Source organism: Prunus mume, linkage group LG6 (genome assembly GCF_029339155.1).
Source record: "Prunus mume cultivar Tortuosa linkage group LG6, ASM2933915v1, whole genome shotgun sequence".
NCBI lineage: Eukaryota > Viridiplantae > Streptophyta > Magnoliopsida > Rosales > Rosaceae > Prunus > Prunus mume.
Genome location: NC_142703.1, coordinates 18,253,050 through 18,265,613, shown reverse-complemented (window position 1 = coordinate 18,265,613; position 12,564 = coordinate 18,253,050).

The window sequence follows — 12,564 nt, the reverse complement described above, 5'->3', positions numbered from 1 at the left end:
ACACCACTAGAACCGACTGCATGAATTGTTCACTTGAGGAACCATGTGTAATGGTTTTCCTCTTTTTTGTTTTCCCTTGAATAATCTATTTTAAAAAATGAAATTGGAAATGCAATAAATATATTAAAAAATGACATTAAATCGAATAAAATCGAATGTTTTATTTTTTTTTTTACCTCATCGCCAAGATTTTGACCTCTTTGAATGTTTGTCCATGACCCTCCGGCTTCGATGGAATAGGTCATTTGTATTTTTGCACAAATGGAATTTTGCAGTAGAAAATTTGGTGTGGAAAGTGAATAATATTGGTAGGTATTTATAGAAAAATTTCCATAATTTTTTGATTTTTTTAACAATTTTTTAAATATTTTTTTTAGCCAAAAATTGGACACCCATTGAATTGGGCAAGATTTTTTGATCGGAGGCTCTAAGAGAAGTCACGTGGCTTATAGCCGTTGGGCTATGTGGGCTAGTAGGTTAGTGTTGACGTCAGTTGCTGATTTTCAAATTTTTTACTGTTGGCGTGTATATTCCACGCACCAACAGTAAAAAATAAAATAAAATTAGGCATCGATGTTAGCTGAGGGCAACATCCCATCCATTTTGCTGTGGGCTTGCCTTGGTGGTGAATCCCATGCTTTACTCGGACGCTAGAGGTCCAAACTTCGCTGGGGGCTTGTTGCCTAGAGCAAAACCCATGGGCATGAAGAACCCAACAAACCCCTCAATATATTCAAGAAATTGCAAGAAAAAGGGTATACCTTGTTAATCCCATCAAAGGATAGCCTCAGATGCACCAAGAAAGAAAGAATTGGGAATTTTGCAAGAAAAGTATGCACAAAGACAATCTCATCTAGCAATAGCAAGTGGGTTTCTTCATGTGAGGAATAACGTAGTCGGGTTTGGCTTGAGCTCCCTTCCAATGGTAGGCGGTTCTTCTTGATCGCACTCACTCTTTCTCTCTCTCTCTCTCTCTCTCTCTCTCTGAGTTTATTGGAGGAAGAAAAGGAAAAAGAAGATGAAGGTGATGGGGAGAGGGTTACTCTGGTGCGCATAAGGAAGAAGGAAAATAAGGAAGAAATAATACATGAAAAAAAGAATGAGGAAGTGGGTATCTGGGAAACCACAAATGAGCTTATGAAATTGATTTTTGGGTCGGGTTTAATTATTCGGCCCATTCCAACACTTATCCATGGCCCTAATAATTTAGGGGCTAATGTTAAGGCCCAAAAATCCAGGGTTGGGCTCAAATAAATTATCGGCCCAACGTAATGCCTTATTAAGAAAAGACCTGATTAGAAGCATGCGAAAGTTCGTCATTCACGCTTACACGAGCCACAACCACGTGCCATGCCAAATAAATATGCAATCCATCACTCTAAGAATTAAAATAAGCCTATAACAGCCACTTGCTCTACAAGCCCATGCTAATTATTCCGTCAAGCATTATGTCTCTTTTCAAAGACGATAAAATTCAAGCACGCCAATCGACATGCCATGCCAAGTAGGAAATTATTATTTCACACCTAGCCACGCTACAAGCTTAAGTGGGTCCAAGCCACACAAATGCTCGGGGCTTGCTAAGTGGGTTGTGGTATGGATGGTAACGAGCTTTCATGAGACTCATTGATGAGCCGAGAAATGAAAGTTTTGAGCTGCTTGGAAGCCCTAAAACTCAAGTCCATTTCTTGAGCCCAAATATGTGGGTAAACATAAAAGAGAGAAAAAAAGCCTAATACTTTAGAAGAGATGACTTAATACCTTAGGAAGGCCCAAATAGCCCAAGTGGCTTAGAAAATATCCAAAAAAATATCCAGCACATGGTTTGAAATAAAACCACGATAGAAAACTAGAAGATGTTTGTACGCTCAGGCTGCTAGGAGACTCTAGCACATGGCCAAAGACAAACCTAACGGAATTCGTACATGTAGGAGGAATACCCATTAGGCAAAAGCTCTATCCATTCTCCTTTCCTCTGCGAGCTCTAATGGGGAACCAAGAAGAAAAGCAGGTGGCGCCTCATCTCCATGGGAAGGTCCACCCTCACAAAAACCTTGGAACCCCAAAGAGCATGTGACCCATTCACTATAGCTAAAGAAATTTCACCAAAAGGGAGTGAATGGAAAGAAACAAAGGAAAAGTGGGAATGAAGGATTGATAGAATTAGGGTTATAAGTACCTATAAAGTGGAGCTTCCTCTACCCACCCAAAGAAAATCATCCAGATTGCGACCAAGTTTTGTCAAGCAACTAGAAATTCACTCAAACCACATCTAGAGAGCAAGCTTGCTCTCTTACTTCCAAAACTTTGCAATTTCGTGTCATATTCCTCCATCTTCTCCCCTTTTCTCTTCTGTTAAAAAGTTCCAGAGCTTGACAGATTTTTTGTCAAGTTGCTAGAAATTACTCAACACACCTATCATACCCTCATCTCTCTCCCTCTTCTCTTAGAATCCATTCCCCCTTGTCTAAAAACCTATGTTTTTCATAAGAACTCACAGCTCTCTCTCTCTGTTTATGCTAAACTCATGATGGTTTTACTCCCATACCACAAGCTTCTTATACCAAGCTAAGAATCTACCTGTAAGCAGACATTGTTTTTGTTGGTAAAAGTGACCAGGGTGTTTCCTAAGGTTTCACTACCATTTTGAAGCATTCTTGGGGCCTGATTCTTGAACTCAGGCACAGGGGTAGTTTCACCTGTTTCTCTTTTTGGCAGCCCAAACCCATTCGTCAAGCTGCTGAAATAAAAAGACCCATACAGTGGCAATATGTAAATACATCTCTTGCATGGAAGATAAATACATCTCTCCCACATACACACACATATATAATATGTTTTTCTCTAATGCGAACGTTTGGATTATGCTTCTCCCAATATACTATAAACTCATACCTATTATAGATGGATTCATATCCTCTAATTGGATATTCTATGTTAGGATATACTTGACTTTTCATTTTCACATGTCACCTCATTAAAATTTAATTTAAAGATATTGAAATGGATTGCCATTTTATTCGGGATAAAATTCAGGAAGGTTTGATTGCTACACGACATGTGAGTTCATCTTCTCAGTTGGCCGATATTCTTACTGAAGCATTGGGAAAAGTTGAATTCAACAATCTTTTTCGCAAGTTTAGAGTTCTTGATATCCACTCTCCAACTTGAGGGGGAGTGTTAAGAAATCTATTTGCATAATATCAATTAGTATAAATCATGTTGTAATTAGGATTTTTCTTTCCTAGTTGGTTTCCTAGATTACAAAATTAGTTTCTTTGTACATAATATACTCTTATATAAATCTATTGTACCTATCAATGAAAAGATCATTCAGTCAAATATTAAATTCACAGCATTTGTGGCAGAAATACAACGTTTCTGCTGCTCTTGGGGTTAGGCCAGGCAATGTGTAATGTGTTGTGTGTATTATCTATGTTGTATGTTTAATTTGGAGTCGGATTGTATTGAGTTTCAAGTTATACATCTGACTTTAAATTATTCATTGGCTTACGAATTTAAGTGAATTTGATTGAAGATTGCTTGCATCCGAATCTAAAATTCAACCTAAGTCTAATCGGATTGGTACTTTTTCAAACAAGTTGTGGTTTCTCCCCAAACCTTCTTAGAATTTGTTTGAACATTGCTTGGTTTATTTATTCCATGGAACAAGCCATTACTCATTACTTGCAAATTAGCTCTAACACATGTACTTCATAACTCATTAAAAATAAAATACAAAAACACAGTGCCAACCAAATTGTTTATTTCAATCCTCTCTAACAATATCAGAGTCTCAATACTAAAACTAGAAAACTAAAGAAATTGTGAAAGGAGAAGGATTAACCTTAAACTGAATGGACTCAAACAGTAGATTCGCTAGCCTGGAATGCCAATGATTCAGAATCAGAAACTTGAGCTTCGAAGTCAGACAAAGTAGATTTGCTCCTTTCCCAATAAAAACATTCATACAAATTATTGTACTTGAAGAGAGACAAAGACTACTCACCTTAAATATTCAGTGGTACCTACTTTCTGTTTATTTTATAACATGTGTGTGTTTCGGGTGGGATAGATGTATTTATCTTCAAGTTAAAAACTTGATAAAATTGTTTGTTTAGTGACAGAGCGGATCTTGATATTTTGAAGGTCATGTGCGAACCTTAAACTGGGACATCACATAGGCTAACACAAACTTACACCATTACGTAATGCCATACAATAAATGTTTTTTTTCCTTAAAGTGACCAAAGTGCCCCTACTCCTAAGGGCAAAATTGAAATTTCACAAAAGAATTAAATTGAATTAAATCGATTAAATTGGGTCAGGGATGTTACACATTTTGAATAATCACCATGATTGTGACGATGAGTCTTTGTCATCATATATCATATTCAGATATTAAATATTTTTTAACACCTAATTTATTTTATATCAATATTTCAAGAACATCATTAATTGGATGCAATTTTTTTGGCTAAGTTAGTTGGATGCATTATTTTTGAAAAATTGAATATATGAGCATATATAAAAACAATCGTGTACCACTTTACTAACCACATTTTTAATCGAGGTGAGCCCTATATATGGAAGTCTTATCTCTATGGGCACTTCAGAAAAAAAAATCTACATGAGTAATTGAAGAGCTAGCGTCAAGTCAATGGTGGGGACGTACGCACGTGACAAGCAATGTCTGCACATAGGAATATAGATATTGTTGGGGCAATTAGAATATTCTTGCTAAAGAATATATATATTGTAACAACCCGGTCCTTAATTAATATTTAATTATTAATTTATTCTAATAAAAGACAATTATACCCTTAGAATATTTTAATAACTTAAAAGTTGACTTTTTGACCGGGAAGGAATTTGAGATTTCAATTATACCATTGCGTAGAGCGCAGCGAGATGAGTCCGTAGACACGTAGTGGGCTCAAATCGGAGTTGTAACGAAGGAGTTACGATCAAAAGAAGTTCAGTGGCATAACCGTAAATATTTCGAAGTTGAGTTCTTAAAAATCCAGATTTCTCCTATGTCGGCAACTCGACCAGCCGACTTTAGGAGAGGATTTCTCTCAGCTCCGACCACAAAATTGAGCAAGACCAGTGCCAAACGAACCACCTCACTCCCTTCTTTCACTCTCAACCCATCCCAGCCGTGATCCGCCGGTATGGTCGGCGGAATCACCACGAACCAGCGGTGGTGGGCTTTTAGTAAACTTTGGGAGCTCGTTTAGAAGCCTCCGGCCACCAAATCGGACGAGGGAGGTATGGTTTTCTAGCTATTTTTCATGCTCTAACTGCTGGTTAGGTAGGATTTCAGAGATTTCAAGCGTTGATCATTCGATTGTTTAAGTTAGGTTTCAGCAGATTTTCGGTCATCGCTTTCGCCGCCCGCCACTTATTTGGGTTATGTCCAAGAACAAAAGTTGTTCCAAATGGGGTATTTTACCTAAGTTAGGAGTTTGGGCAGGTGGTTTGGAGTTTTTCAGACCGCCAGGTATTGATCAAGCCACCCACGCCGTAGCGCGTGCGCGTAGACAGATTGGTAGAGACCACTTTCAGTTTAGAATGATTCTTGGGTCGTCACGAGCGTGTAGGAATTCGGATCTCAATTTGGTTAACGTTGAACGAATTTGTGTGATTTTCGGGTTCAATAGTTTCGAACCGTTAGATTATAACCATTTTTGGATATGTTGACCTAGGTAATTCTCGTGGATCGTATAGCATTTGACGGATCGTAAACGAGTCTCGGATACTCCAAAAATGTCAGCTCTAGAGTGAGGTTTACAAGAAATAAATCGATGTGTCGAATAGAGGAAAGAACTACGTGTGCTTGATCCCTCAAGAAAGTGCGTGAGGCGCTGATTATCGTAGCGCCCACGAGTTAGGGCTCGAGTTTATGTTACTATTTCAGGGCATTATGGTCATTTACGACCCATAGTCACCAGTGTCGGGCTTTAAACAGGTTTCGACCCATATTCCAAAGTGAAAATTGGGTCAGGTCGTTTCATATATAGTGGCATGCATGCAGTTGAGAGATTCAGTGTCATCATTTGAGGAATGAGGTGCTTAGTCGTTGGATCTATTTAAATGAAATCATGTGGTTGAGATTGATTTAAGTGTTTAAACTTGTTTATGGACTTGCCAAAAACCCACATGTACATATGCTTTACTATGTCCACGTGTTATAATATGGATGAGCGATATGGTTAATATTTTCCACTTTTATCATATAATATCAATAAATATCCACTTATATATTCTAACAAACAAGTTATATCATGTGACATACTCTCATACTAACTCGCACTAAAAACATCCACAATTGGGTCCCTAAACCACCTCCTTAGACAAATTTTAGGGAGGAATTGGAAAAATACAACTTCAACCATACTCCCTATTCACCTCCTAAAATAAAGAGACCTCTAGGAACTCCTAAATCTGAGGAGAGAGAAAGGACTCATAGTGGCTAATTATAATTTAATGTTGTTTCGTTTTATGCATCATTTAAACTTCTAATTAATACAAACTATTTTTTTATATAGAGATGATAACCAATCATATTGAATTAAAAAATAACTATAGTATTTCTGACTTTCTAACTCATGGAGTATGTTTGGAGTTCAAATTTTATAAAGTTCCTAAAATAACTTTTGTGTGTTTTTAGCTAAATTTTAACTAAAGAATAGGGAGCATGACTTTCGCCTACATAATTACTGACTAATTCCTTGTGATTGGGTATTCATTATTTCAGTATGGGGTTGTGAAAGTAGCTGGGCTATTGAATGTTGGTGTTGACATCGGACAAGCGGCTTTAAACAAGGGTTGCAACATTATATAATTAACAGATAGCAGAGCAGTTTTCATCTTTCAACGAAAACAATCAGTTTCAAAAAAACAAACCAAAATTTTAATTTGACCCTTATTGTCATTATGGCGGTTTTGTTGCTAGCTAAGTCGCATTTGCATATGACTATGTTCTTTAAAGAAATTTTACTGGTCATGTACGTAATAAATTTTCAACTATAATTTTTATACTGCTTTTTGCAATTTGATCTTTTTTATTTTATTTTGTCATTCGATAGAGAGGGAAATGAGGGAGTATTATATTGGGTTGCCTCAATATTGTCTTTTAAGTGAATCGAACTCGAGTGCACTGTGCAAAAATCCTCAAGATTGCCTCAAGATTTTCTTGAAGTAAAAATCATCATCAATTAATATACAAATTACAAATTAAATCATCTTTCATTATATAACCAATCAACATGATAATGAAGTAAGTCATTTAGTATATAGAAATTAAAATTTAGATACATACTTGATTTGAATTCAGATTTAAATTTGACTATTTGCTTTTGAGTGACATTTATGAATTTTTTTGGTCGATTTTTTGTGTTGAAATCCTTGAAATTGAAAAAATATATATTATCAAAGGATTAAAAAAGAGAGCCAAAGAGAGATGATTATTACTTACAGCAAATAACGTGTTTGCCTTTTTTATTATTATGATTATTAATTATTGTTACAAAAACCAAAAAAGAACTAAAATTATGATCTACACAAGCGGGTTTTGAAGTCATGCCCTAAATAGAAGTTAAGGCCCTTGCAAACCAACACAACTAGAAACGTCTTTGTGTCAAAAATTTGCTCGCTTATATATATATATATATATATATATAACATTTGTTAATATATACATATATTATACACATAAAAAAAATCAGGGACCCTATGCGGTGACATCACTTGCACACCCTTAGGGCCACCCTTGTTTAATGACCCCACGTCCCTTTAGTCCTCGGGTTTGATATAAGCAGGGTGGGTGATGAGACCATGGATATATATGATTTTTTTTTTTTTTTAGTACAAGCAATCTAAATTACTAGAAAATGGAGATTTCAAAACAAGGAGGGACCTAGGATTTGAAAATGAAGTGAACTGGTTCTCTTGAATTAAGCCTTGAAGGGAGCTGGAGCATAAGGTGAGTGCAATAGTCTCCTTATTCTTCTTTCTTGGTCCAATAGTATAAAAGGTCCCTCTTTTTTTCTTTTTCTTTTTTTAAGATGAGAATAACAATGACAGTACTTTCATTCATAATTCATGACGTTATAAGGTGCAATATCATAATTCATAATACTTCCATTCATAATCCATAAATAATTTCATTTCAATCATCATATCAATATCAATAATTCCATCCAAATGAACTCAACATCAGTAAGTAATCACCTAAAAGCATTCATCAATCTCCCTTAGAACAATTCAATTGAAGCATCAACAACTTTGCTTATTTCAATCCTCTCTCTCTCTCTCTAACAATATCAGAGTCTCAATACCAAAACTAGAAAACTAAAAAATTGTGAAAAGAATTAACCTCAAATTGAATGGACTCAAACAGTAGATTCGGCTAGCCTGAAATGCTAGTGATTCAGAGTCAGAACCTTGAGATTCAAAGTTAGACAAATTAGATTTGCTCCTCCCTTATAAATACATTCGTACAAATCATTGTACTGGAAGTGAGACAAAGACTACTCACTGATGTGGTCATTCAATCAAATCAAATGTCTGTAAAGTTAGTGGAGTCATAATCATAGCTGGTCTAATCCAAGCTTGACTGATCACTGAGATACCAAGAAAATGGGTGAATTTTTTTTAAAAAAAAAGTAATACCACGTTTTCTCCAAATTTATTAACTGAGGAGAAAACTACCCCTATATATAGTACTAGACGAACATCATTTTTGTCAACAACACCTCCACGTGTGATGTGAGTCTAAAAAACTTAATCTATTTCTTCTAAGATCTTTTCATCTTCGCATCATCAGTACAATTATTCTCCGATCTTTCATAGGTTCCATCAACCTCCTAATTCCCTTCTGATTAATCGCCCTTCTCGACATCCATCAAGATTCAACATGAAATACTTGGTGGTGGTTTTGGCTGTTTTCCTTTCCCTAAGCACTGCTGGAAGAGGATACCAATAGGATAAATAGCTGTGAGAAAAATTAGGGAATAGAGAACTCACAACTTCAGCGACCAGAGAAACACAACCGCCTTGCTGGGATTCTGGTATACAAATGCTCAAGTCAATGGGTGAGAAAGAGGGGCGAGGCGGGGTCATATAAAAAAGAGAAAAAGCGAACATACTCGGGGCGCCTGTCTCCCTCGGATCTAAAAATTTCCTTCGATCTAGCGAAATATAAATCAGGGCATACCTCGTCTCAAATGCAATTGGTTTAGGAACGGCCAACAATATTTGCTGGAAGTCATAATTTGCTTTGATCACCAAGCGCAATCATGTGATCAATTGTGTCAGGCCTACAAACTGTAATGTAGCAGCACCTATCTTGTATCTGCCATAGGTAGATATATTGATATTAATGTATTATATGTAATATATAATCTATGTCCAATGAGCAGCGTGCCCGTAGGCTTTTCGCAAGTGACCCTGCTTGTTGCATTTGTGATTGGCATACAGAATCTACAATTTACATATTCTTTGGGACTGCACTAGAGCTAAAAGGGTGTGGAACCTTTCTGAACGCTAACTAGGATGTCCATTTTTTCCACGCTGAGCTACACTCCTGGCTGCTCAGCAACTTTTGCTCTAAAAATAAGTTCCTGCAGATCCCTTGGAAAACTTTGTTTGGTGTCATCTGCTGGCACCTCTGGAAATGAAGAAATGATTTTATTTTCAAAAATAAGGATTATTTGCCTTTTAATCCTAGAGAGATGATTCTGTCTGCTACCAAGGAGTGGATCAAGGCCTCTACTAATAATCAATTGGGAGGTGATAAAATCCAGGTTAGTTTGGCTTGGACCCCCCTTGAGAATGGTGTGTTAAAGCTAAACGTGGATGGATCCTTCATAAGAAGTTCGGGGTCCATTGGAGCTGGAGGAGTTATTAGAGATCACCTAGGTAACTGGATTTGTGGTTTCGCCGTGAATATGGGGAAAGGGAAAATCCTTGAAGCTGAGCTGTGGGGTTTATTTTTTGGCCTAAATTTAGCTATTACAAGAAGAATAATGGATATTGTTGTTGAAATGGATTCTATCAATGCCGTTAATCTTATCCTGAGTAATGATCTGAATATTTGTCATCCTATGGCTGGTTTGGTTAGCAGCTGCAAGAGACTTCTCAGCCAAATTCCAAGAAGTATACTTCACCACATCTACAGGGAGAAGAACGCTGTAGCTGACAGATTGGCTGCTTGGAGCCACGACATTGATCTGGGGTGCTGGTTTCTTGAGGAAAATCCGACTTGGCTTGGGCCTCTGTTGTTGGATGACTCAATAGGGTTACTAAGACCCGTATTTATCAATTCTGTTTAGTTGTTTTGTCTCCTGGGGTTTTATAACCCCCTGTTTCACCCAAAAAAAAAAATGATCATTCAGTCAAATATCAAATTCACAGCATTTGTGGCAGAAATACAACGCTTTTGCTGCTCTTGGGGTGGCAAGCAATATCACTATAACATCCTTGAATCAGCCATTAGACACTATAAACGGGAGCACACCTCTTCTCAGTTGCATGGCGATAAACAACACGGATCAATATTTGCTGGAAGTCATACTTTGCTTTGATCGCCAAGCGGATCTTACAATGATCAATTGTAGCAGGCGTACAACCTGTGACGTACGAGCACGTACCATATACCTGCTATGGGTAGATATATTGATTGATATCAATGTAATATATGTAAAATATAATCTATGAATAAATGATGTGTGCGTACCTAGCTATGCGACTTGATGAATCGTGATCAAGATTGTAAAGCGTACCTAGCGCACCTTCTCTCCTTTGGTGCGGCTCACAAAGGAAGGCTGATTTTTCTCTCCAAAATCAGCACCCGCATGCCAAAAGGGGGCAGCCACAATGATATCCGGTCAAAAGCTCCCTCAAAAACACCATCACTCAAGACCAATGAGGATGTTTCCCATCATTGTAAAGCGTGCAGCCCAAGAACACAGCCACAAATAGCTTCCAACATGCGCGTGCAGCCACATGTACATAGCCACTCACAAGAAACCGAGCGCCGAAAGCAACAATATAATAAGGAGGGATTTCCAACAATCTCCACTTCTAGCTCCCCCTGATTCAGAACCAGCCAATACTATGTGCAATACTCACTCACTCACTCTCTCTCTCTATAAATTCTAATTCATTCTAACTCAGTCTCTCACTCAGTCTCTCTCTCTCTCTCTCTCTCTCTCCCTCTCTCCCTTCGCGTCATCGCCCTTTTTCTTTCCTTCTATCTCTCTCTTCTCTGCTTGTTTTACACTCTCCCTCACTGTATTTGTCTCTCTCTAACGCTCTCTGTCTCTTTCACGATCTCATCAGGCCACCACCATCGCCTCCGTCTATCACTGTCTCTCCCTCTGCGTGTCTCTCTCACCATCTCCGTCTCCCTCTCACGGTCTCACTAGTCACCACCACCGCGCCCCTCTCGCATCCGCTGTCTGTATCAAGGTATCATCTCCCTATTTTACTTTTTGTTTCAATTTTATTAATGCTATTGCGATTTTGTTTTTCTGTTTCAATTTCTATATATATTTGTGGATGTTGGATTTTTATTTTTGATTTCAGATTTGATTGGAGGTCTTGAAATTTAGCTATGTTTGAGTTCTGTGGAATATTTTCTTTTTGTGTTCCGGATCTGGCTGTTCTTCAGATTTGTGTTCCAGATCTGTAAGATGCAACATGAAATACTTGGTGTTAGTTTTGGATACGAGTTTAGTTGAGCTTCATCCTTCTGCTGGATTCCTTCATAAGCTTGTTGAGTCTTACGGGATGCCGTAGTCTTACTCTGTTTCCAAGAACTGCCATTCAAATGGGAACTGGAAGTTCTTCAAAAAGGGAGAGAACCTTACAAATCTGCCATGCAGCATTCAAATGGGAACTGGATTCCTTCATAAAGGTAGTAGCTTTCTTGCATTGTTATGGTAATTTATTGCATTGTCAGGACTTCCATCAAAGAATTGCCTTCATCGTCGACATTACACTCGTCTCAAGAAATTGAATTTAACCGGATGTGAAAACCTTACAAATCTGCCATGCAGCATTTCTGAGTTGAAGTACCTAAAGACAATTTCTGTCCTTAAATGCTCAAAATTGGTTTCATTTCCTAAAATGGCTGAGTCTGAAGATTCAAGGAGTGCAGAATCACTTGTGACTCTTTTGGAACGTAAAGAGCCTCAAATGTTCATGGAAATGAGATTGACTACTTGTTGGAGACTGCGTAACAATCTGGTTCGAGATGCATAGAAGAAAAATATGTTCATAAATCAAGTCAATCTCTTCTCTCTCTTTCTCATGTTGTACTGGAATACAACATGACTATCAAAAATGTGCTTGACAACATTAACTGCATATTCGCTTTCTGGCTCTGTCAACTCCACAGGTGCTGAGGAGTGAGGACTGATATGTGAAAAGGCACACAATAAATTCCAAAGCAAAAAAAAAAAAAAAATATATATAAATATATATATATATATATATAGTGTAATCTATGAATAGATAATGTGTGCGTACCTAGCTATGCTTGATGAATATGTCAAG